This window comes from Myotis nattereri (assembly GCF_964212035.1).
Source record: "Myotis nattereri genome assembly, chromosome: 4".
Lineage (NCBI taxonomy): Eukaryota > Metazoa > Chordata > Mammalia > Chiroptera > Vespertilionidae > Myotis > Myotis nattereri.
In genome coordinates, this window is record NC_138079.1 from 52,663,233 (window position 1) to 52,688,754 (window position 25,522).

Genomic DNA, 25,522 nt, shown 5'->3' on the forward strand with positions numbered 1-25,522 from the left:
AGAAATTGGAAAGATTCATAGTCTAAAAATCTGACTCCATACTTGTAACTGATAAAGAAATTTCTGCACTGAAATGTTTCCGTATTCCCACTGATCTATTTCCATGTTATGGTTTCAATGGCCACAGAAATCCTTCTGGTAAACAAATTCTTCTGGTGAACAGATTTCTGTGAGAAGAAGAGGAAGAGCTTCATATCTTATAAGGGTCCCCAAAGTTAAAGCCTTTCTCAAGTATTTCTTTCTTTAATCAGATTGTAAAGTTATGTTCTAAGTCTCCATTCCTCAGTGGGATTTAGCTTTACAACCCACTTAACTAGCAGTTTTTGACATCATTTAGGTTTGGCAAAATGTGTGCTAGGGCCCCTCCTGGGCCTTCTCAGCTGCTATTAAAAGTTATACTGCATTTGGGTAAGTGTGGAGACTGGCACCACAGAGGATCCATGATGGTGATTATCATGCAAATCGGCCTCCTGCAAGTCCAGCTCCTCCGAGGAGGCCCTCCAGCTCTGCGCCCCCAGTCGCCTCATTGTCCCCAGGATAAAGCGAACCATCTTCACTGCTGACACTGGATGCTGCCGAGATGGGATCTCCTGGCAGAGATTAGTGAGCAGCAATGAATCTTTCACTTGGGGTAGAAATATGATTTTATTTAAGAAAATAACTATCATAATTGGGCTTCTGTCACTTTAAATTTTAATGGTGAGAGTAATATGGAGGCTTCTGGAACTTTAAATTATGGCTTTCAGAAGCTTCACACTGAATCTTTCAATTATTCTCTGTAAGTACTTTCTCAAAGCATGTGCCACCATGACATTGATATCACAATTCAAATCTAAATTCAAAACTGACGGCAAGGCTATGAGCTATGTGCTGGCGCGCCGGCTGCCTCATTTTATCTTTGAACATCTGAGCAGGCGAATCAAGAGGCGCTCTCCCAGAGCCCAGCCAGCTGTTTGCCAAATATTCAAATACCCTGGCATGCAGAAGAGCCTTTCAGATTTCCCCACATCAAAATTAGCGACGGCCCCCTATTTTTCTCATTAGCTTCTGGCTCACCTACACGCTCCCACACAGGCCCGCCTGACTCCCTGGGCTGCCGTGGCTCTCCTCGCTCCCTCGCCTCCCAGGTGCCCCACTCCAGCACTGGGTCCCGGGTGTGCTGCAGGGTGCAGCAGTTCAGACAAAACCAGGCTGGGGGATTCAAGCCCGTGTTTCCTTGAAGTGGATCTGAGAGAGGGGCTGAGCTATTTGTAGTAGCAGGAAGACAGAGAGCAGAGGGAGTGTGTGGATTTTATTTAAAATGCATCCATTAGGGCTGGAGCAAAAAACAAACAAACAAACAAAAAAAAAAACGGGATGGGGAAGACAGCAAGGGAAAGGAAAAAGGTGTTCCTCTTTTATTTTGCTGTCTTAACTTCCTTGTCATGTGCCTATTTTCTCTAATCATGTTAATGGTTTATCTTCATAGTAAAACAAATAGAAATATATATATTTATTTTTAGGATGAACTTTAGACTGCTTCAATCATTTTAAAATGAGTCCTCTACCTCAGTAAGGACAGTGCCAAATATACAATGGTAAATAACTAAATCCAGCTGCACTAATGAATCTACGACGAAAGACAACCCTTACTTCACATTCTGTAGGTCCTGGAGCAATTTTCCTCAGCCAGCTAACTGAGGACCGCGCACCCGGGGAGTTGAGCGGGAGCAAGGGAGGAAGGTGCCACAAGACAGCAGCCTCTGCCCAAATGGCTGGTCCAATTTCCTGAAGCTGGACCCCAAAGCCCGCGCTCCAGCTGGGTGAGGGGGTTCCTCGATTCCTTCAGGAAAAGTGGGTCTTTACGTGCTCATTTCCTGTGATGTGTTTACACTTGCACAGAAGGGACACAGCAGGGAGGCTTTCAGGGCACATTTAGGGGGAAGCCAGCCTCACAGGAGTTGTGAATGCCAGATGTCAGCCCAGTGCGAGCTGCTGAGTGCTCTGCAAGGAGGAGGCGCAGCCACCAAATCACAGTCTGAGAACACTCCACCGTCCTGATCCAGAGCCTCTCCTTAACCACAGGCAGAGCAGGGTAGAAATTGATGTCACTTAAAAAATAGCAACAATAATAAAAGGAGCTGCTAGCATGAGTATAAAAGTTATTTGAGAACCAGATAGGTTGATGGCATTCCATTTCTGCCAGTCCAATATATTCATTCCATCAACCCAAATCATCATAAAGCAACTAACTTACTTCTGGGAACCACAGGTGCAAAGGTTAGGAAGAGACCCATGTGTGGAATGGCCGTAGGGTTGTTGATTGACATTATTCCCTGAAAACGGCCTCAAACACTACTTTGCGCTGAAATAAGGGCTGTGATGCCCAAGGAGTCACTCTTCTAAGACACTGACTATGGACAGAGAGACACAATTTTTTAAAACTCACATTGATTTTGGTTGGAGCACAAAGCAGTACAATTACAAATCCTGTTTGACTTGAATACTTGAGGCTTATGGAGTGTTTCAAACACAAAACAGTTCTACATAAATCATTCATCCAAATATTCACTATGCCCCCATTACATGCCATGGAATATACTTTGATGAGCCAGTTTGGGTTAAAGAATAATCCTCTGTAGAATTTAGTACCATGGCATGTCCCTTCATCTTGAAGTTCCTTCACGTCTATAAAAGTTCTCTCCCCCTTAGAGGGATCTACATCTTGGATCACTCTGTCCATTTTACCAACTTCTCCTCTTCTTCCTCAATCCTGTCCTCATTACACTAACTCGATTGGGGTTAGGGGTGAAGGGTAGTACATGAAAACCATTTGGAGAACATTATTTTTTCAAACTGCAAAGACACTTCCCACCTCCATTTGAGAATCATTACCTATATGAACCACTCAGTATTTCTAGCTGCACTAAATCACATCACTAAGAGTTTGGGGGTGAGAAAAATAAAAGACTAAAAATCTCTGTACTAACTACTTCCTCTTGACATTATCTACTCCTGAGACTTCAACTATCCCTTAAATGCTGATATTTTAAAAACAACATTTTAATAAGCCCGATCCATATATGCAAATGCCTAGTGGGCGTCTGTTTTCAAATAACCTAACAAACTCAGTAAGCACAACCACAGATCTATTACCCTTAGTTTTTTACTCTTCCCTTTCTTTATAGTATCCACTCAGTGGGTACTTCACACTCCCCACTCCCACTACACACACATCAAATCTGTCGCCAGATCCTTTCTCTTCTTCCTCAGACACATCGTAAGTCTACCATGTGCCATATCCCACCTGGACCTCTACAATAGCCTCCTCACTCCTTCCTACCCTTCCTACTTCAAATTAGTTTCCACATGCTCCTGATTCCTACTGGTTAAAGCAGGAACTCCAAGAACACAGAAAAGCATAAGAGAAATACAAAATGACTTCTGATAGCATACAGACCTACTTTTAGAATATATTTTTAATAGGTCTAGAAAAGTAGAATTAACAGATCAACCTGGGGTTTTAAGTTAATATTGAGTTTGCTTTCAAAATAAATGTTAGTATAAGATCTGAACAATTAAAAATTAATTCAGATAGTATGCAGATATTTTTAAAAACATAAAAGTGGTACATCAATCAATAAAGTTTGGGAAGCTTGGTCCTACAAAATAGGTCTAAACTTCTAACCATTTTGGCTCAGTGGATAGAGCGTTGGCCTGTGGACTGAAGGGTCCCAGGTTCAATTCCGGTCAAGGGCATGTACCTTGGTTGCGGGCACATCCCCAGTAGGGGGTGTGCAGGAGCCAGCTGATCGATGTTTCTCTCTCATCGATGTTTCTTACTCTCTATCCCTCTCCCTTCCTCTATGTAAAAAATCAATATAATATATATTTTTTAAAAATAAAAATAAACTTCTTAACATGATATTGCAAATGTTACACATCCTCTTCATCTCCAGGAAATGCCTCCTCCCACATCCCCTACACTCTACTTAGACCTTCTAGGTATCAGCTTTGCTATATATCAAAACACCCCAAACCTACTGGCTAAAATAATATTTTATTTAGTCCATAATTGAGCAGATCATCTGGGTCTTTCTGACTGGGCTGACAACAGATTTCTCCTGGACTCTCCCATGTGTCTGGGGGATCAGCTGGTAACTACATGGTCCAAGACGATCTCACTCACACGTCTAGTGGTTAGTAGACTGTCAGCCAGAGCCTCTGCCCTCCTGCAGGTGGCCCTTGTTCTCCAGCAGGATAATCTAGGCTCATTGACAATATGGCCTCAGGGTTCCAAGCACAGAAGCCCCAATGCATAAGCACTTTCAAATTTGCTAGTGTGCACTGGCCAAAGCAAATCACGTGGCCAACCCAAACTCAGAGATGGGAAACAGACTCCATTTCTTAGTGGAAAGATCTTCAATATCACATTGTCATGAGTTGGGTGTAGGGAAGGGTAGAATTTGTGACCACTCTTGCAATGTACCACTCTTACCATGTCCCAAAAAATACAAGGTGTATTCACACACATGCTCATGTTGTTCCCATCACCTGAAATAAATTATCAAACTCCTTCTGTCCTTCTGGAAAATTCTTACTTCTTGTCCGTCAAAGTTCTGTTCAAACATAGCATTCCCTAACACCTTCCTTCAAATTAATTATGCCCTCGTATGTTCCAATGATCCCTTGCATATGCCTCTATTATAGCATTCAGTGAATTGTATTATAGTTATTTATGTTTCCCTAAATAGACTGTCTTTATACCACCAGCATCTAACACAGTGCCTGGCAAAGAACAGACATTAAATAAATGTTCCCTAAATTGAATTGAATTGAATAAATTCAAAACAAAGCTTAAAGTCCTCCTCAAATAAGCTCACATATAAAAGATTGAAGGTGCAACAATACAAAACTGGCTTTATGTGTAAGTAGGACCAGTTAGATCAGGGGTGGGCAAACTTTTTGACTCGAGGGCCACAATGGGTTCTTAAACTGGACCGGAGGGCTGGAACAAAAGCATGGATGGAGTGTTTGTGTGAACTAATATAAATTCAAAGTAAACATCATTACATAAAAGGGTGCGGTCTTTTTTTTTTAGTTTTATTCATTTCAAACGGGCCGGATCCGGCCCGCGGGCCATAGTTTGGCCACGGCTGAGTTAGATCCACCTCATCTCATTTAAAGGCCACCATATTGTTGTAAGTCTAAAAACGTTTTGCTGTAGTGCACAGTGCACAGGTTTTAGAGTCTGAAACACTGGGACTCAAAGCCTAGCTCAGGGGTGGGCAACCTTTTTGTGAGTGCGTGCCAAAACCATCAAAATCTCTGACTCAAAATTCTTCTGCGTGCCAACCCTAATTTTTTGAGAACATGTTACACCTACTTGATATCTCTTAAGGTGTACGTATGTGAAGAACCTTGAAGAAATAATAAAATTCATTCAAGCGACAAAAACACTGTATATGATAATGAAAAATACATTTATTTTTTAATGTATACATGTACACTGATAGTCCGACAGAAAATTTTATGACTCCGTTTGATATTATCAGTGGGACTTTTGCTGCTGCATCACTGATGACAGAGATTTTACATCAGAGATATGCACGAGCTACTACTTTCATCCGTCAGGCTACTCCTATTACGAGACTTAACAAAATTCATCACTGAGAACAAAGATTCACAAGCGTATGTGGATGAAAACATGGAGAGTAACGCTGTTGAAAAGTTTTTTAAACAGAAAAAATTTTCTGGAATGACATTCCAAGTCCTCAATAGTTCGTTTTTGACACCTCTCTCTGGTACTCCATCTCTAATCACTTTTTTTCAATGTTTTCCAAGTCAACTCTAAGGTCAATAAATTTCTGCTTCCAAATTGAGCTACTCTAAAATTCAATCAACTGCATTTCAAAGTCAGCCTTGTCTATCCATGAAAACATTTGTAAGTTTAGTTCCTCCAGTTTCGTGCTGTCTGGAAACCTCATGAATTTTGCTGTCTCTTCCAGTTCTCTGAATTTCGCAAATCTTGAGAAGAACTACTCAATAGTTCACTCAATGATGTTTAAAAACAGCTTTTGAAGGCTTTGACAGTCTGTTCTGTCATCTTTTGGGAGGTCTCTGATGTGCCTCTTAAGTTTTGGGAAATATCTAAATCTCTCACGATCCACATCCCTCTTAAAGACTTCCAGTTTCTTTTCAAAAGCCTTTATGTAACCAAACATAAAATCAAGTGTCTTGCCAGTTCCTTGTAATTTAACATTTAAGTCATTCAAATGTTCACAAAAATTGTAAATGGAAGATTATAAGAGAGGGTTTCGTGTGCCAGCAAAAGTTACTGGCGTGCCATGTTTGGCACGCATGCCAGGGGTTGCCCACCCCTGGCCTACCTCTTTTTGTGATCCTGACAATTCACTTACTCTGCACCACTCAATACAGATGTTTCAAGGAAGGACTTATCACAGGGCCTGCCACATACCAAACACACATCAAAACCCAGAGACTCCTACTAGAAAAGCAAATGACCTGGGAGGGGGCAACCTCAAGCCTTTATCATTAATATCTGAGGAGAGTAGGAGAAGGGTAAGAAGAAGAGCATGAAAGTTAAAGGGTAGAAATTAAACAACTTTACAATTTTACTGAGAGCCAGGCTTGTGGCTATAATTAAATAATTATATCAGTTTTCAGGGATCCCCTGCCACAAGGTATACAATGACTATCTCTTGTTTTATATATTTTATTGGTTTTTACAGAGAGGAAGGAAGAGGGATAGAGAGCAAAAAAAAATCGATGAGAGAGAAACATTGATCAGCTGCCTCCTCCATGCCCCCTATTGGGAATTGAAACCGGGACCGTTCTTCAGTCCCTATGCTGACGCTCTATCCACTGAGCCAAACTAGTTAGGGTTATTTCGATTTTAGAGTACTCAGAAATCTCTGCATAATTTTGCTGGGTATCAAATACGGAGTCAACATTTACACATGTACTTAGGCAAGACTACTAGGGAAAGCCTTAAGAAAGAAAAAGTGTTGTTTAAAATGATGGTACTCTAATCTTGTTAATTCATATTCCTGTATCTATTCACTTTTACATTTAAAATTGGTAGTGGGGTAAATAAGGTGTGTGTTTTTCCCTAACTAAAGATAACAATTTTTAAGTGAGAAAAATGAAAAGCATATTACAAACACACAGTTCTACACTTCAAATTAAGTCACTTCTATAAGAAATGTTACATTCAAATCAATATAATGTGAGTTTTAAAAACACAAATCCTGTTTCAAAGTTAAGCCAAATCTAATACATTTTAGATAAAATCTTTAAACTTCCGAATTCCAGGTAGAAACCTCAAAGAAGGAATCTCTATAGTTGTCTCTCCTGAGGCTTCTCACATCTCAATGGCAGCTCTGAAACATTTCCGTGTTAGTGCACACTAAATCGATGTGTATTTGTTGATACCTAGCCCTGTAAATGAATCTACAGCATGTCCCCTGCGAGCTTTCATCCCAGGTACACTGTAAACTTCCTGGTACCCAGGATTCTGCTTTCTGTATTTTCTTAATCCACACCTCTCTTCACTCCCAGCACCCAGATTACATTCAGTAAATATTCATTTATGGCTGACGAGGAAAAAAACATAAGTAACATTTGCTGATGGTAAATCCCTTGGTCCATTCAGGTTCAGATCGAGACCTCTAGAAACCCTAAACACTAAAAAATTATGTTGCTCCTCTCCATGCACATTGCCGTCAAAATAGACTAACACTAAACAATAGGTCACAAAACTTATATGTTCAAATTACAATAGCCTCTGCTAGCAACATTTTAGGTAAATTCATCAAAGGCTGGACTCCTCCCTCATTCTTTCCCTTCCCTATTATGAGAGAGGGAGGGAGGAAGGAAGTGAAGGGAAGGAGTTTCATCGCTTGAGTAAGCAAGTACACAGCATGTGTCTCTGATTTCCCTTTGCTTGGTTTGCTTTAGGGTACCCCAATTCTGGATTAAAATCATAAAACTATGTCAGGATATTAATTATGGGTATGTATGCTAGTGTCAAAAGAGGAATCAAATAACAGCAGATATATATTTTTTTCCTCATCCAAGGATATGTCTCCATTGACTTTTAAAGAGAGAGGAAGTGAGAGAAAGAGAAACACTGATGTCAGAGAGAAACATCAATTTGTTGCTTCCCATACGCGCCCCGGCCAGGAATCAAACCTGCAACCTAGGTATGTGCTCTGATTGGGAATCGGACCCTCAACCTTTTTGGTGTATGGGACAATGCTCCTACCAACTGAGCCACCTGGCCAGGGAAATCCATATGTACATTTAATGTTGCCCTGCAAGTGTCCAAACTCTATTGTATAGCAGAACAGCTTAACATAATATGAATAGAAAAAATGCAACATTTGGCTTTGTCTGAGGTCACAATTGTATCATAGTTGTATATAGAAAAGGAGGTGCAATAAATGATTATCAGCAAAGCACACAAAAGCACAAGTGCTTTGCATTTTATTCCATTAAACTCCAATATTTGATAAAGGCAACAAGTACCAAATTATATTTGGATAAACCTTCTATAAATAATGTTTTCACAGCAGTCACAAAGTCTAGAGTATAGATGCTAATTACAGAGCCAAATCAAAACCATCATAATTATAATTACCATAAAACTAAAATATTTTCACTTATAATTTGATTCTCATATCCATAGTAACAGATATTAGTTAATATTTCATTAAATTTGAATAGTCTTTATGGTTAGATATAACAATTTCAGCTGATCTACTCCCCCTTTTATATTTTAAAACCTGAGTGTGTGTCTCATGAGCTGAACACTTCATTTTTACATACCCAGGCAGACCTTTGTCTTATAATTTTAAAAAAATGTTTGGATACTTAGGAAAACAGCATAAAAAAAATCAGAAATATCCTGTGATTAGAACTTTTCTTCTAATTATAAAGGAACTTTAAAACAGTAAGCTTCTTAAACCTTATACTGACAGTGAAGTGCAACAAGAATGCAAATTTAGGAATGAAATAAGGTAATTTAGTGCCTTGTCGTGTGATCATTTCTGATGGTCCTAAGATGTGTCCAATATTTTAAAGAAATAAAAAGATTTCCCTTAGTGGCTTTGGTCTAAGAGTGGAGGGTGTATTGTGTCCATTAAATAGGAAACCAAGGATTATTTGAACAAATAATATTATAGCTCTGTGAGATGACTGATGGTCTTTGCAAAGGCTCAGACTGGTTCCATCTTTCTTGAAATTTTTATCACTGATTTGTTCTTACTCATGTGCAGTCACCAAGACCAGCAGAGGTAACAAGTGTTTGATGTATGATGCGTGAGCCACTTTTGTCATACTGCATTTATTTTCAGCTGTACTCAAACTCAGTACTATTTGTATGTTCTTGGGCTTTAGTTTTTTTTCTTGTTTCTAGCGATGGGTCAAACAGATATGAAAATTATAATAGCACTACCCTCTAAAGCTCTACCAACATAAAATATATCTGCTTCCTTGTAAGAGGCGCCTTTCCATCGCAAATTAAACAAATAACTAAAGAGCAAATACCTGAATATAAGAACTTAGTCTTTGTTGCCTTATTTGCACAGCTTACACATCCCCTACCTTTTAGCATGATCCATTTCAATTCAATCCCTATTTTACAATCTGTAGCACGCCACAGAACTTCTCTTCTAGTTGAAAGGAAATTTCAAGGGAGGAGAAGTATGGAAAAACACATTTAATTCATCCTATTGAAAAGGGACGATTCTAAGTGTTTTCTGAGCACTTTTGCATCTTCTCACAGACTGCAAATCCGCTTAGATATCTTAATCAGTGGTTAGAAACATATCCTTATTGGTAACATATTCATGAAAGATGGTATGTGTATGAGCTGCAAAATGTTTGGCAGGTACCCAGGAGTGAAAAAAAAAAAGAAAGAATATGGTAAAGAATTGATGAAATAGCTTTGTTTGTACCCCATTCATTTTGTAAATTTTCTATTACTTCTGTTTGCTCTATATGGAAGGATAATAGACAAACAAGCAGAATGTCAGACTTCTGTGATTTGATTTCATCTATATATAGATACACACACTGTACAACGATGCAGGATGGATGTATGTCTAGACACAGTGGTGACTGTAAGGACATATATGCATTCTCATCTCTCTGAATTTCCCTATTCGGGATATTATTTTATGCAAAGTTTAGTGCTCTTTTGTTTTAACAATCTAAGCACTGCCTAAACATTATTTCACAAAATCGAGAGTAGATCTTGACAATTAATTTCTACAGTCAGTGGTCTTCTCAAACTGGGCAACTCCCCTTGGAACGTAGGAGCCACAGCAGCAGGCTGTGCGCGAGAAAGAGCAAGACAATTCATTAGCTGATTCTGCAGCAACTCAAAGTGGTGGGGGATGTCAACCCCTGCTCTGGCGCTTCAATACTAATGAGAGTCATTGCATATTCATAACCCCAAATACAGTCAGTTTCTTGTAAAAAGTTTTGTCACCCAGGCTTCATGGCAAGAGCAAAGCACTGCACAATTCGTGCGGTGGCACTTCCGCCAAGTGAGTGCAAGAGCAAGATTGATTGTTTTTCAGCGTAGCCTGACGGGGAACTAAAAGATGCTGCCCCAAGGGTCCTAAAACTCCGGCTTAGTTTGATTGCAAAGCCCTGAATAATCAGAGAAACAAAAAAGGAGGCTGTGGTGGTGAATGTGTATGTCTATTACATACATATACATGCATATATACCATACATAAGTATATATTTATATATAAAGAATATTTCAAATAAGGAATCTAGCTTATTGAGTGTTCACAGTAATTATCTGTAAGGAATGTAAAACCACTCACATCATTTCTTATCATGTTAAAAGGAGGATGGTGAGCCTTAGTAAACTTGTTCTCACAGTTGCAGAAATGCCCTGGTACATATCTTAATGGAAACAGATTTCTAAAATTGTCTGAAGTTTCCCGTCATTATCAATACCAAAGCTTAGGGAGCTGAACCTGTCAGCTCTGCCAAATCTAGAGCTACCTGGAATCCAATTCCTCAGGCAGCTTTTTATGTTGTTGTCACTGCCTCCCTTGCTTTATCATCCTCATCATTATGATTAGCTTCCAGAAGTAAGCCATTCGGTGTGCTTGCCAGGAAATCCTAAGGGGCTAGCGCTATACCATTTGACCCCAAAATACCTGTCTGTTTGGGGTAGCTACCAGCATCCCCTCGAGTCAGAGAAAGGAAATGTATGTTTCAGCACCCACTTTGAAAAAGCCTTGAGCATTTTTTCACTCGTAATGATGTCTTCAGCTGGAATGCCAGAGCACGTCCACATTTCCCTGACAGGCATACAGTCTATAAACTCTCCATAAAAATTAAATAAAACAGGACAGTGAAAGGAAAGTTTCTAAATTTGATCACACTTGAGTTGTTCAAAGATATTTCCAGATGCATAGTGTATATAAATATCTGCATAGCTAAAAACAAATCGGGGATATTGGGAGGGTGAGGGGGGGGGATAGAGGATGAGGTGTTGTGGGGGAAGGGGCTCAGCAAACTGTTTTATATCTTAGTCACAGACACACAAGCTTCAGAAATAGAAGGATTTGTGTTTATGATTGATTGAGGTAACTGATTATCCACAGATATTTTAAGTGTGGAGACATTAAATTGTCAGCTCTATCAGTTTGATTGCAGTAAAACATGAAAACATTGACTTTTGTCTAGTTAGAGAAATTTATTTTTCCCAGAATGACAATCCTTTAAGTAGACGCCAGGCAGCTTGCCAGATTTCTATGTCATACACTGAAGTTTGCAAATGCAACCCATATTGTCAAGTATTTTTCAAGGTTCAGTGAATGGTGCATAGGTCTTTTGCAAATAGTCTTGTAATAAACAGATTCCTGCGTTATGCCCATTCTTTAAGCCTGAGAAAAGCATTTACTCATTTTTTGGGGGACGGAGAGTGGGGGGAAGACAACATCGTAGTTTTGTATTCATGAAGAGTATGTTACCAGCGCTCCTCAGTTATTTAAAGTATCTCTCAAAAATAAAATAACCCTCTTTGGACCACCACTTCTGAACAAGTTTGATTAATATGGTTTTTTTGTTTGTTTGTTTTTAAATATATTTTATTGATTTTTTGCAGAGAGGAAAGGAGAGAGATAGAGAGCTAGAAACATTGATGAGAGAGAAACATTGATCAGCTGCCTCCTGCACATCTCCCACTGGGGATGTGCCCACAACCCAGGCACATGCCCCCGACCGGAATCGAACCTGGGACCCCTCAGTCCGCAGGCCGACGCTCCATCCACTGAGCCAAACCGGTCTCGGCTGATTAATATGTTTTATAAGCCTGAAATAAATGCTCATCATAACTGTCAGTAAGCTGACAGTTTTCAAAAGTCTTTGTTCCAAGAACGAGTGATTTGTCTGATATTCTGTAATATACCATGTTCCAGCCTAAAAGGAAGATCAAGTAAATTCTACTAAAATTTGATTGCCGTTAAACCGGCTTTGTATTCTGGAACTTTGCGTGCACTGTATGTGCACACACTATTTTCTAAAATAAAAACACCACAACTTATTTGTTATTATTGCTTGCCAGAGCAACTCTGTATTTCATTGGGCAGATCTGTGGTTCCAGTGTTTAAAACCTAGTCTATTATAAGAATAAAAAAAATGTCAGATATTATATATAGTCAGTCTTTTTAATAAAAATCTGTGACTGGGAACTTATCCCTAGGCCTGATGATTTAAATGAAAACACCAATCAAAAGACAGATGTGGCCATTGATTTCTACTGAAACACCAATATCTCTGTATTTGCTACATATTTTCTAAGCATTTATTATGATCATTAAAATACGGTATGTTCTAAAGACCAGCAGACCACTGAGCTCTCCGTGTCGGAGTTCCGCAGACAACAGTAGCTAATGCCTGGGGGGAAAGAGGGTACCCGAGCAGCTAAGCCCGCTACACCAACCGAAATAACACTTCTCCCTAACTCCTTTGGCCAGCCACCTTGTGCCCTGGAGCACTGGATTGGGTGGCCCTTCTTATCATATTTTACAGAGTAATAACTATTATAAGTAGTCATTAAATTATCCATTCTTCTACTCTTTTGTTCCAACTACCACTGATGCTTTATTGCTGTTCTGTGGCAGAGCTTTACAAAGCACCCTGTCCATATAGTGCCTACAATTACAGTTCCTTTTGTCAACATGCTTCCCCCTTGATTTAGTTCCACCTATTTTCACAGCGGGCCTACCAATGTTAAAATTACAGATCCTTTTCCATTTAACATCTCTTTGTTTAATTTACATTTTTCCTAATCTCTAAGAAAGGGTTATTTTTACAGTAATTGTCCTTTTTACTCCTATATCATCTTTGTCCATGAGAAGTCACTTTTCATTTATTTTCCAAACTGCCAAGAAACCACATGTTCTGTACATACGATCATTGGTTCATTGCAAGCATTACTGCTCTTCTTCATCTTGATAGATGCTTTCATTCTTTACCTGCTCTCTACACCAAAACTATTCCATGTCATTTCTGATATATTGTGGCAGTTCTGAAAACAATATTCTTTCACGTCTTATACACTAACTTCCCCACTTTGTTATATCTCATCACTTACAAGATTTTAGTATTTAACTCACAAATTAGATCAAAAGATGATGACTTGTTTTGTTCCCTTTGTTGGTTGTTTTTCCTTTAAGGACACTAGAATGCCCTTGCAGCCAAACTAAAACACCTATAGGCTATTCACATGCTGATAATAATCTCACAGTTTGGGTATTGTACAATATTTTCTAGACTTTCCAATTCTGTTCCTTTTGAAGTACTATACTACATAGGGATTATGATGTTAACTTCAGGAAACACAGGGAGATGGCTCACAGGTCGGGTTCCTCTCTGACATTATGGGTGCCATTTCCAAGAAGTATATAGATGGCACTGACTCAGTACAGCTGTTGAAGGGGCCACAGGATGATGCTTTTAACATTGTCCCTTTGTTCTCTTGTCAATCCTGAATCGTTTTTTCATTATCTGCTCTCTTAAAGTTCACTACAGTCTTGCCTTTCTCGTGATAGCAGCCACCCTTATCATGATGTATCAACTTAAACTAAGATTTCCAACTTCACTCCTGCCTATGCTTCATTCTGGTTGCACCAATAAACCTAAATAAAAAGTAAGCTTTATTGCCGTTACCTAAATAAGTTCCTTCATACTACCTACAGGCAGTCTCTCTTAGACTTCCACAAGCCCTGGGGGCAAATACAGACTTTGCCCCAGTGCCTAATTCTATCCACATGTTCTTGTAAGTGTATATCTCTATTTACCAACTATATCTGCACATTAGTAATATTTTAAAAGGTAACTTGTCTCTTCTTACAGCTAGTGAATATAAGATATGCCCTTCTCCATATAATACAATCACTATATGTATGACTATTTACTCTCTCCCCATTCTTTGCTGGAAGAAAAGATCACTTTAGTGCAGGGATTTTCAAACTGTATTCAGGAGCACATCAGGGGCCCTTTTCAGAAGAAAATGAGTGAAGGGGGATACCAAATAGAATGTACTCCAGCACACCATCACTTTTTTCATAACTTTTTATTTTGAAATCATTTTAAACTTGCAAAAAAGTTGCAGGCTTAGTACTATAAAGAACTCCTGTACATGCTTGACCCAGATTGTTAACATTTTGCCATAACTGCTTTATCATTCTTTCCTGCCACCCTCTTCCTCTCTCTCTCTCTCTCTCTCTCTCTCTCTCTCTATATATATATATATATATATATATATATATATATAGATAGATATAGATATATAGATATAGATATAGATATATATATATATAATCTTTTATTTTCTAAATTGTTTGAAAGCTACAAACACCATGTTCCATTCCTCTAAATATTTCAGTAAGGCTTTTCCAAGAACAAGGATGTTCGCTTACATAAATTTAATACCTGCATGATGCTATTATCTGATTTAGAAATGAATTTAAATTGAGTTAATTGTCCCCCAAATGCCCTTTACAGCAACTTTTGTTTTTCTGGTCCAGAATCAGCCTTCCTCTGTCTTTCACAACATTAATACTTATGAATAGTACCAGCAATTTCCTGTATTAAAATCCCCCAGTTTTGCCGAAGCTGGTTTGGCTCAGTGGATAGAGCTTCGGCCTGCGGACTGAAGGGTCCCAGGTTCGATTCCAGTCAAGGGCATGTACCTTGGTTGCAGGCACATCCCCAGTGGGGGGTGTGCAGGAGGCAGCTGATCGATGTTTCTCTCTCATCGATGTTTCTAACTCTCTATCCCTCTCCCTTCCTCTCTGTAAAAAATCAGTAAAATATATTTTTAAAAAAATTCCCCAGTTTGGGTTTCTCTAATATTCCCTCATACGTTTTTGGCAGTATATTATACTAGAGGCCCATTGCATGAAGAGATTCCTGCAATAGGCCTTCCTTCCCCTGGCTGCCGGCACCGGTTTTCCTCCAGCACACGGGACCCAGGCCTTTGCTCTGGCCGAAGCAGAGACGCCAAGCCTCTTCGGTCTTCAGTCGTCTTCTGTCTTCAGTCATCTTCAGTCTTCAGTCTTCACTCTGTGCCTGCGTATGCAAATTAACCGCCATCTTTGTTGGGTTAATTTGCATACTCATCCTGATTGGCTGGTGGGCATAGCGGAGTGACACCAATTTGCATGTTTCTCTTTTATTAGTGTAGAGAAGTGATGTTGTGTTCTTTTTGGTGTGTTGCATCAGGAAGCACATGATTGGTTTGCTCAATATTGACAATATTAACTTTAACTACTTAAATAATTAAGGGGGTGTCTACCAGGTTATTCCGTAGTAAAGTTCCTATTTTTCTTTGTAATTAAAGAGTAACTCATGGAGAGATACTTCTAAGACTATAAATACCTTTGTCCTCAATAGATTCTCACCCACTGGTTTACCTTCGCTGATGATTTTGTCTGATAGTTAAAATGGTTGCATTTACCACTTTTCTCACGCTTAATGGTTGGTATTCTATTCCTTTATATTTGTTTGTTATAAGTGTGGACTCAAGGATTTTTTAATTTAATGAATAAAAACTTCTTGACCTCATTATTTTGAAGCTCAAAATGTCTCTGATTTGGCCAGTGGAAACTCCTTTATTCTGATTCCTGTGAGTTTTTTGACATGTCCCTATCATTTTTTGAGCTGAAACATCATTTTTATTGATTGATATTTGGGATTGGTTTCCAAACAATGCTTTCAAAAGTTCGAAACTCACATGAAATCAAAGCAGTAATCAAGAAATTCCCAGGAAAAGAAAGTCCTAGGCCAGATGGCTTCATAGGCAAATTTTACTAACCTTTCAAAGAAGATCTAACACCTATGTTCCTCACACTATTCCCAAAAAAATTCAAGAGGAGGGAAGACTCCCAAAGTCATTTTATGAGGTTAACATTATCCTAATTCCAAAACCAGATAAAAATACGACAAAGAAAGAAAATTATAGGCCAATAACCCTAATGAACATAGGTGCTAAAATACTAAACAAAATAGCAAACTGGATTCATCAGTACATGAAAAAGATCATACACCATGATTAAATGGGATTTAGTCCAGGGATGCAAGCTTGGTACAATATCTACAAATCAACATGTGATACACCACATAAACAAAATGAAGGATAAAGATCACATGATCATATTAATTGATGCAAAAAAAGTATTTGATAAATTCCAACATCCATTTCTGATTAAAAAAAAAAAACTCTCAGCAAATGGGGAATTACAAAAAAAGATACCTCAACACCATAAAGGCCATCTATAACAAAACCACAGCCAACCTCATACTCAATGGGCAAAAATTACTAGTATTTCCCTTAAGATCAGGAACAAGACCAGGATGTCTGCTTTTATACTTTATTCAATATATTACTGGAAGTTCTAGGCATAGCAATCAGATGAGAACAAATAAAAGGCATAAAAATTGGAAAGATCAGAGGAATTGAATAAATAGACTTCAAGTCATGTGGCTCTTGTGAATTAATATATATAAGTTTGAAACCCACTCTGACAAAAACAACCATTTTTTTTCTCCAATTTTCCTTATTTTGAGTCAGGTTTGTGTAAAAGTACCTAGAATATAGAGGAGATTAAGAGTAAATGATGGTAGCCCCTTTGTTTCTGTGGCCACATTGGCCAACATGATGTCTCTCCAAAATGCCAGGTATGCTCATGTGCACCCACTGTGCCCTTTTCCTGGGAACCTCCTTCCCATGCACCTAAAGGGCTCACTCCCAAATCTTCAAGTCATAGCTCAACAGCCCCTTCTCAGGAGGCATTCCCTGACCACCTTCATGATATTTAAAGCACTGTTTGAAAACCCCTTCGATAGTAACCTCTTCATTCCTAAAGCTTCATTTCAAAGCAAGATTTAAGATGACAATTAGGTGCAAGTCGGAAGCATGATCTTAACCTTTACTGGCTTATTTCACCCTAGTGGATTGACAAACTTTCTAAAGTGTTTTTGCTGGTGTACACATAGTGCTTCTGGGAAATGGAAACAAAGTTGATGTTACCCACCCTGCTGCTTCTGATTTCTTTGATTCCTTCTTCAATTCACTTCCTTATTTCATATAATACATCTACTTCTCTATCACTTTGCTATGAATTAATCTAATTTGAAAGTTGTTTTCTCCTATATAAAAGCAATAATAAAGAAGAATAATGTAGAACTATTTTTCTTTTCCTATGGAACACTCTCTAAAAGAAAATCTTTTTAACTATATAACATTCATAATTTCCTTTTCCCAAGTAAGTCTTTAAAAAACAAACAAACAGAAAACCTTCAACAAGTATCATAGATAACAGCCAACATGGAAGAGACAGCCATCGGCTTTACAAATAATCAAGTGCTTTCACTCACATTCATCAGAGAAACACTTTCCCTGAGCACACTGCATCAATAATACAATTCAACATGACTGTGTTTCATAGATCAGGGTTAAAGGTGTCCTTGCTAAAATACACAGCAAGTTCTGTCAATTACTGAGCTTGCCCAAAGCAAACTCAATTAAGTGGTTACTACCATTAGTTTCTTAGCAGGTCTTAAGTTTTTCAACTACTTAGCTAGTCTGTTTCTAAAACTACTAACGTACTAAAAACGTTCAAAAGGATATTATTTCCAACTGCTACAGTAAGGGCATATAGGGTGGCTGACTTTTCCCTTCAATGTTTGTTTTTTATTACGTTACCTAACAGAAATCTTTTAAGTAAGATGCTTCAGCAAAGCAGAATCAACACATTTTTCAACATTGTAAATAAGTAAATGTTTACAAGCCACAAAATGATGACCCACCTCATTATATGATTCTACAAACAGTAGATAATTTTGATAGACTATCAAGAATGGTTGTGCATAAACTTTAATAACCTCAAAAAACTTGTTTGCAGCATGTCAAGATCTGTTAAGCACCTTCTAAACACAAATATTCATTTTATAATTCATTTCTGGAATTTTAAGTTAGGAATGGATGACTTCTCATGAGGATCGTATCTATCCTAACCTTTTTAATGTCTTAATTTAGCAAAACCAAAAACACATTTGATCAAAACACATTTTAAGCTATTTCTCAAAATTTGTACACAGGTATATTTCAAAAACAATTTATTTAATGTGTTTCTGGTTCATTTATACTTTGCACATCAAAAGGTGTTTTTATAAGAGTGCTCTAAAACGCCTTATAAGATTGGGTTTTATAATACATTGAAACACATTTTATAATGCATTTAGAGAGAGAAAGTTGCTCTAAAAACTTGTGACTCAAAATTACTAATTTGACATGAATGGAGTCTACACGTGGCCAAATATTTCCATATTCTCAACCAACTTTTAACATTTATAACTCTATAGGCCAAATATAGGTACAATGTATGAGGACAGTGGGGAGGGGGGTAAGGGCAGAGGGTGGGGTGGGAACCAGGTGGAGGGGAACTATGGGGGGGGAGGAGAGGAACAACTAATAATCTGAACAATAAAGATTTAATAAATAAATAAAAGACAAATATAGCTACAATGTAATTGAAGGATATTTTTCACCTTATCTAGGCCGCATTTCCAAAACTGTGTTCTCTGAAACACTCACGTCTCAAGAGATGTCCGGAGGAGTGCATGAGTAGAAAGTGGTTAGGAGTATAGTCAACAAAGTATGGGAAGGGCTGAGACAAATAAAACCAAACAGATTTCTTTACTAAAGATTTCTTAGAACCTTTATGTGCATAATGAATATTCATGAGAAAGATATAGGAAGCAATGTTTCTCAAACTTATTTAACAATGTAACTCTTTTAATAAACCTCTTAACATGTTCTGTAAAAAATTTGGGCCCTGGTCGTTGTGGCTCAGTTGGTTGGGTATTATCCCATGAAATGAAATTAAAAGCTAGCTCTTTGAAAAGACTAATAAAATTGATAAACTAGCTAGACAGGTCAAAAAAAAAAGAAATTATCAAGAACAAAAATGGAAAAGGAGAAATCACCATAGATATTATAAACAAAAGACAATAGTAAGATAAAATCATGAATTATTTTATGCCAGTAAATTTGAAAATTTAGATGAAATGGACAAATTCCCTGAAAGAAATGAGTTACCAAAGCTGAGTAGTTCTACATATTTAAAACTTTATCACAAAGAAAACTCGAGGTCTAGATGGCTTCACTTATGATTTCTACCAAACATTTAAGGTAGAAATATGAACTCTAAAACACTGTTTCAGAAAATGCAAGCACAGTAAACAAAAGAGAATGTGGGGACAAGAGGGAGCAAACCCTGTAAGGAGCCACTATGAAGCTCCAGTTGACTTTCACCATATGGAAATTTGGTTCCAGTGTTGTCAGATCATTTTTCCCCAAAAAGAAATCTGCCCAAATCAAAACGACAATAGAGTACTATCTCACATCTGTCAGAATGGCTATCATCAACAAATCAACAAATGACAAGTGCTGGTGAGGGTGCAGAGAAAAAGGAACCCTCATGCATTGCTGGTGGGAATGCAGACTGGTGCAGCCACTGTGGAGAACAGTATGGAGTTTCCTCAAAAAGTTAAAAATGGAACTTCCATTTGACCCAGTGATCCCACTTCCAGGAATATATCCCAAGAAACTAGAAACACCAATCAGAAAGGATATATGCACCCCTATGTTCATAGCAGCACAATTCACCATAGCTAACATTTGGAAACAGCCTAAGTGCCCATCAGCAGATGAGTAGATAAAAAACCGTGGTACATCTACACAATGGAATACTACGCTGCTGTAAAATAGAAGGAATTCTTACCATTTGCAATTGCATGAATGGAAATAAAGAGCATTATGCTAAGTGAAATAAGCCAGTCAGAGAAGATAAATATTACACGATCTCACTCATTTGTGGAATATAATGAACAACATAAACTGGTGAACAAAAACAGATCCAGAGACAGAGAAGCATCAATCAGACCGTCAAACCTCAGAGGGAAGGTAGGGGAGGGTGGGGGTAAGGGGGAGAGATAAATAAAAGGACTTGTATGCATGCATATAAGCCAAACCAATGGACACAGACACCAGGGGGGATGAGGGCATGAGTGGGAGGGGGGTGGGGGGGACAACTGGGGGATAAGGACACATATGTAATACCTTAATCAATAAAGAAAAATATATATATATATAAAAGAAAAAATAATATTTTTTTTTCAATTTAAAAAAAGAAAGAAATCTGCCCAGCCCATAGGGTTCAGGGTTGAGCACAGACTCATGAACCAGGAGGTCACAATTCAATTCTAGTCAAGGGCACATGCCTGAGTTGCAGGCTCTATCCCCTGTGGGGGGAGTGCAGGAGGTAGCCGATCAAAGATTCTCTGTCATCATTGATGTTTCTATCTTCTCTCTTTCTCCCTTCCTCTCTCTGAAATCAATAAAAACATATAAAAATGAGATAATAGAATTAAAAGTTCTTTGTGTGATACCTATTTCTTTAAAAGAGAAATCTGGAAATTAAGCTTTTTATATGTATTTTCCCAATTTCTGAAATACTTCCCAAGCAAAAAGCACTTCTGTGGGTCAAATTCAGCCTATGGATTTACAACATCTGGCACAGACCACAGATTTAAAACATCTTAAAAAAAAAAAAAAAAGACTTTCTCGCCTCCCAGACTTGAAGAAAATTCCCTGTAAGAAAGAAAAGAAGAATCAAAGGAACAATGGACAGATTGTTTTTACAAAAGAACAGAGGCAATCTGCATCCCATGTCCTAGGCACAGGAGGCAGGAAGCTCACACAGAATTAGATGGATACTGTGAGAGGCAAACAAGGTTATTAGCCCCACTGCATTTCCCAGGCCCCCTCCAGCCGCAAAGAGACTTCGACAAGTAGCTCTCTCTGAGAATTCTCCATGGTCTTAATGGAGTTCGGGGACCAGAGAAAGATCGCGCTCTAATCAGCAGCATGAAAATTGCAGGAAAAGTTGCTCTGCCAGCTAAAATCTTGTGGATGAGAATGTGGGCTAAGTCAGCAGCAATGGGTGGCCACCAAGTAACTTCAGAAACAAAATGAAGGATGACTATTTCAACAGATGCCACCACTGTGGAAAGACGGAGATGTCCAGTAGGACCCGCCACCCCCACCCAAGAATTAACAGAGCACTAGGAAAAGGTAAGAGACCCCTCATTAACATTAAAATTTCTGTCATCTGTGCAGAATATGGGTTCAAAAATAGAAACTGAGTTATAAAAAAATAACAAAAAGCATACTTTGAACATGTGACATTATAGACTGAGATACATTTCCATCATCTGCTGCAGGCAAAGAGGTTATCAAGGGATGGTGAATCATTTTGTTTTATTTACTTTCTTTAGATGAATTATACCAAATAAATATTGAATTTGATAATATGCTCTCCAGATAGGCCACAAGAGCATAAGACCCTGAATCACTACTACTCGGATTACAGAACTAAGCCCTTCAGATGACCTCTGTAACAATTTTACTAGATAAACTATCAAACACACTTATTAAGTTTCCCAAACTCATCTTCAAGGATAAAGTGATTAAAATTCATTCATTCTTCAACTATTTAAATAAATATAATAACAATACGGCCAGAATTTATTGGCTTACATTGGAAAAAGTACAGGTTTGAGGCATTAACAAGGAGGAAGCAGAAGTTGTCACAATGTGTGTGTGTGTGTGTGTGTGTGTGTAAAATTATATTTCTCATTTTTCAAAAATGACCACGTAGTCCTTTAATTTTCAGAAAATAATTAGAAAGTATGTGTTTTAAAATAGAAGCCATCTTTTCAATTATTGCTTTAGTATATTCTTAGAAATTTAATTGCCTAGTTAATCATGATTAATACTTAGAGCTACACTATTGCAATTACCCCAATCATTCAGGCAAAGTTGCCTACTTTAGTGTGAGTATTCTGAAAACTAGCCAAGTGCTTCCCGCAGCTGTGGCACAACAGGACCTCTGAGGTTCAGTTTTCTTCTCTGTAAAATGGGGACAAATACCTGCACAGGCTAACATTTTCGAAAGTATCTACCCCAGTGTCTTATACAATAATATTTGCTGGTTAGCCACCACTGACTTCACTTCTAATGGCCTCTGAAAGAGCTAATCAATGAAATCTTTCTAGGAAAACAATCACCTATTCCATCACGGTACTGCGTACTCCTCCACAGGTAAAATAGTGCAAGCTGTCCTTGAACAACCACTTCCCATTCCTACTACACTATTTATATTAATAAATGCAACTGGGTAAGTGCCTACGACTTCTCCAGATCCTGTTCAGCTCTGCTTTTATATAAGAAAATATTGAGTGCAATGAGTCCATATTGCCTCTCTGCTCTCAAGTCTCTAAGTGCGATGCTATTTAGAATAAAATCCTATTACTTCATTGTGGTCTATCGGCCAAAGTCTCATCCTTATTTCCTACCACTCTCCCCTCCATCCACTATGCTTCTTGCTGATCCTTGAACACACCATACATATGCCTTTACACTTGACTCATCTTCCTGCCAGGCACATACTGTCCTGAAACTGACATATTTGTTCCCCACACTTCATTCAGATTCCCACTTAAATATCACCTCTGTCAAAAAAACTTCCTTGACTACCCTTTCTAAAGTAACATACTCTTATTTTCTATCCCCTTCATCTGCTTTCCCCGCCCCATAACAAATCAAATATACATTTATTCATCTGTTGCAATGTAAGTTCCATGAGGATTGAGACTTCATCTCACTGACTATATTATATCTCCAGAGCCTGGAACATTGCCTGGCATACAGTGACACAGAGCCCAAGCTGGGTGGCTCAGTTGGTTGGAGCATTGTTCCGTACACCAAAAAGGTTGCAGATTCAATTCCCAATTTGGGCACATACCGGGGTTGCAGATTTGATCCCTGATAGGGATGCATACAGGAGGCAACCAATCAATGTCTCTCATGTCTGTCTCTCTCTCTCTCTCTCTCTCTCTCTCTCTCTCTCTCTCTCTTTCTCTCAAAAAAAAATTATAAAATGACAATGAATTATCATTGACAGTGAATCTGTTTGAATTAACTAAGTGGAAAGATTTGAATATTCCAGGAAAGCTTTCAGCAAATGCTACTGACAGTGGAATAGGAGTAAGAGGGCCTGAGCAGTAGATGGAGAAAATTATCTTATTTTGTATCCCACCCTCTGTCTCTCCTCGTCTTCTTTCCCTTCATGTTTCCTCTCTCAGTATCTACCCACTTTTGCCACCTCTTTTCCTCCTTCTCTTTTGCTTCCTCTGCCACAAATTGTTTTTCACTTGTATGTTGCCCTTAAAGAGGATTTTTCCTCCTGTGAATCAGTAGTCTCAATAAAAGAAAAGCTCTCTAATGAGAAACTGTTAAGAGTATATTTGACATTCTGCCCTGGCCAGGTGACTCAGGTAGCTGGAGCACCAAAAGGCTGTGGGTTCAATACCTGGTCAGGGCACATACCTAGGTTATGGATTCATCCTAGTCGGGGAGCATATAGGAGGCAACTGGTCGATGTTTCTCTCTCTCTCCCTTCTCTCTCTCTAAAATCAATGTAGCCCTAGCTGGTTTGGCTCAGTGGATAAAGTGTTGGCCTGTGGACTAAAGGGTCCGGGTTCAATGCCAGTCAAGGGCACATGCTCTATGGGGGGCGTGCAGAAGGCAGCCGATCAATGATTCTCATCATTAATGTTTCTATCTCTCTCCCTTTCCCTTCCTCACCAAAATCAATAAAAATATATTTAAAATAATAATAATAAATAAAATCAATTTAAAAATATGTCCTCGGGTGAGGTTTAAAAATACCAAAACAAAACAAAAAGTGTATATTTGACATTCCTTTACATGCCAAGGATAACACCAACATTGTCATCATCAGTATCAAGTCCTCATCATGAAGGCAACAAACTGAAGCAAAGAATCATGAGGCCATTCCCTTTCACCTGCTACATCAAGAATTCTAAATGCTAAGTCTAGTACTGACCTGGCACCGTATAGTTATTACAATATTATTGACTATATGATTATTTTATAACTACCAATTTGTACTTCTTAATCCCTTCACCCTTTCAACCACTATGCTATAGCCCTAAAACTAATATAAAATATTACATGCCAACTATAATTGAAAATTTAAAGAAAAAAAGAATTCTGAATGCTTTGGGATTTCATCTGCTTAATTTTCTTCTCTTCTTTCTCCAGAATATATCTTTAAAATATAACCAACTTTTTTTAGCTTTTCTGAGGTATAATTAATATTTTTAATTACACATATTTAATGTATATATTTGGTGAGTTTGAACAGATGCATATACCCATGACACTATCACCATAATCAAGCTACTATAAATATATCTATCATCTCCAAAAATTTCTTTATATTCTTCTGTGGTTTTGTTTTTGCTCTGTGGTAAGAACACTTAACATGAAATTTTCCCTCTTAACATATTTTGTGCATAATAATATATTGTTAACTATAGGCAGTGTTATACAACAGACAACATGTTTGACTTCTATCTCACATTCCATTACAAAAAACTATACCACATCCAGTAACATATTTTCCAAAAATCTAATGCCAGGCTTAGATTTTTTTTTAATTAAGTTGACCCTGGTGCTTATCAAAATAAATGAAAACTGGCAAGCAGTCCCATAGGCTTATAAATAATTGTGTATATGTGCCTCACCCCACCCCTCACCAAATGACACTGAGCTTGGTAATTAAGTGCACTTTTTAAAGAAAAATTCCTAATACATTAGCAGCAACCAACAAAATAATATCTATTAATTTCAGTCAAGTACCTCCCAAAATTCAGAAGGTTGACTTACTCATTTTGAAATCCTTCTGTAGAAGGTTACAGTAGAAGATGATTTCTATAATTCAAAATGAATCTTGAGAAAGTAAATTGTAAATCAAATTTTAGGAGAAATTCATTGTGAAGTTCATGTTTTTCCCATTAATCCTAGAGAACAAAGAAAAATCAAAGCAAAAAACAT

The 25,522-nt window shown here is 38.1% G+C and overlaps 1 long non-coding RNA gene across 4 annotated transcripts in view; it reads right to left on the minus strand.

Moving 5' to 3' along the window:
• The window catches only part of LOC308517530, a 594,900-nt gene that overhangs the window by 486,360 nt on the left and 83,018 nt on the right, over nucleotides 1-25,522 (minus strand). For 3 of the 4 annotated variants that reach the window (XR_013995843.1, XR_013995844.1, XR_013995845.1), the window contains one exon: nucleotides 25,355-25,488. The exons of the other annotated variant lie outside the window; for it this stretch is intronic. This is a non-coding gene — a long non-coding RNA (uncharacterized lncRNA). The remainder of the gene's footprint in view (nucleotides 1-25,354; nucleotides 25,489-25,522) is intronic. 4 annotated transcript variants of the gene reach the window in all.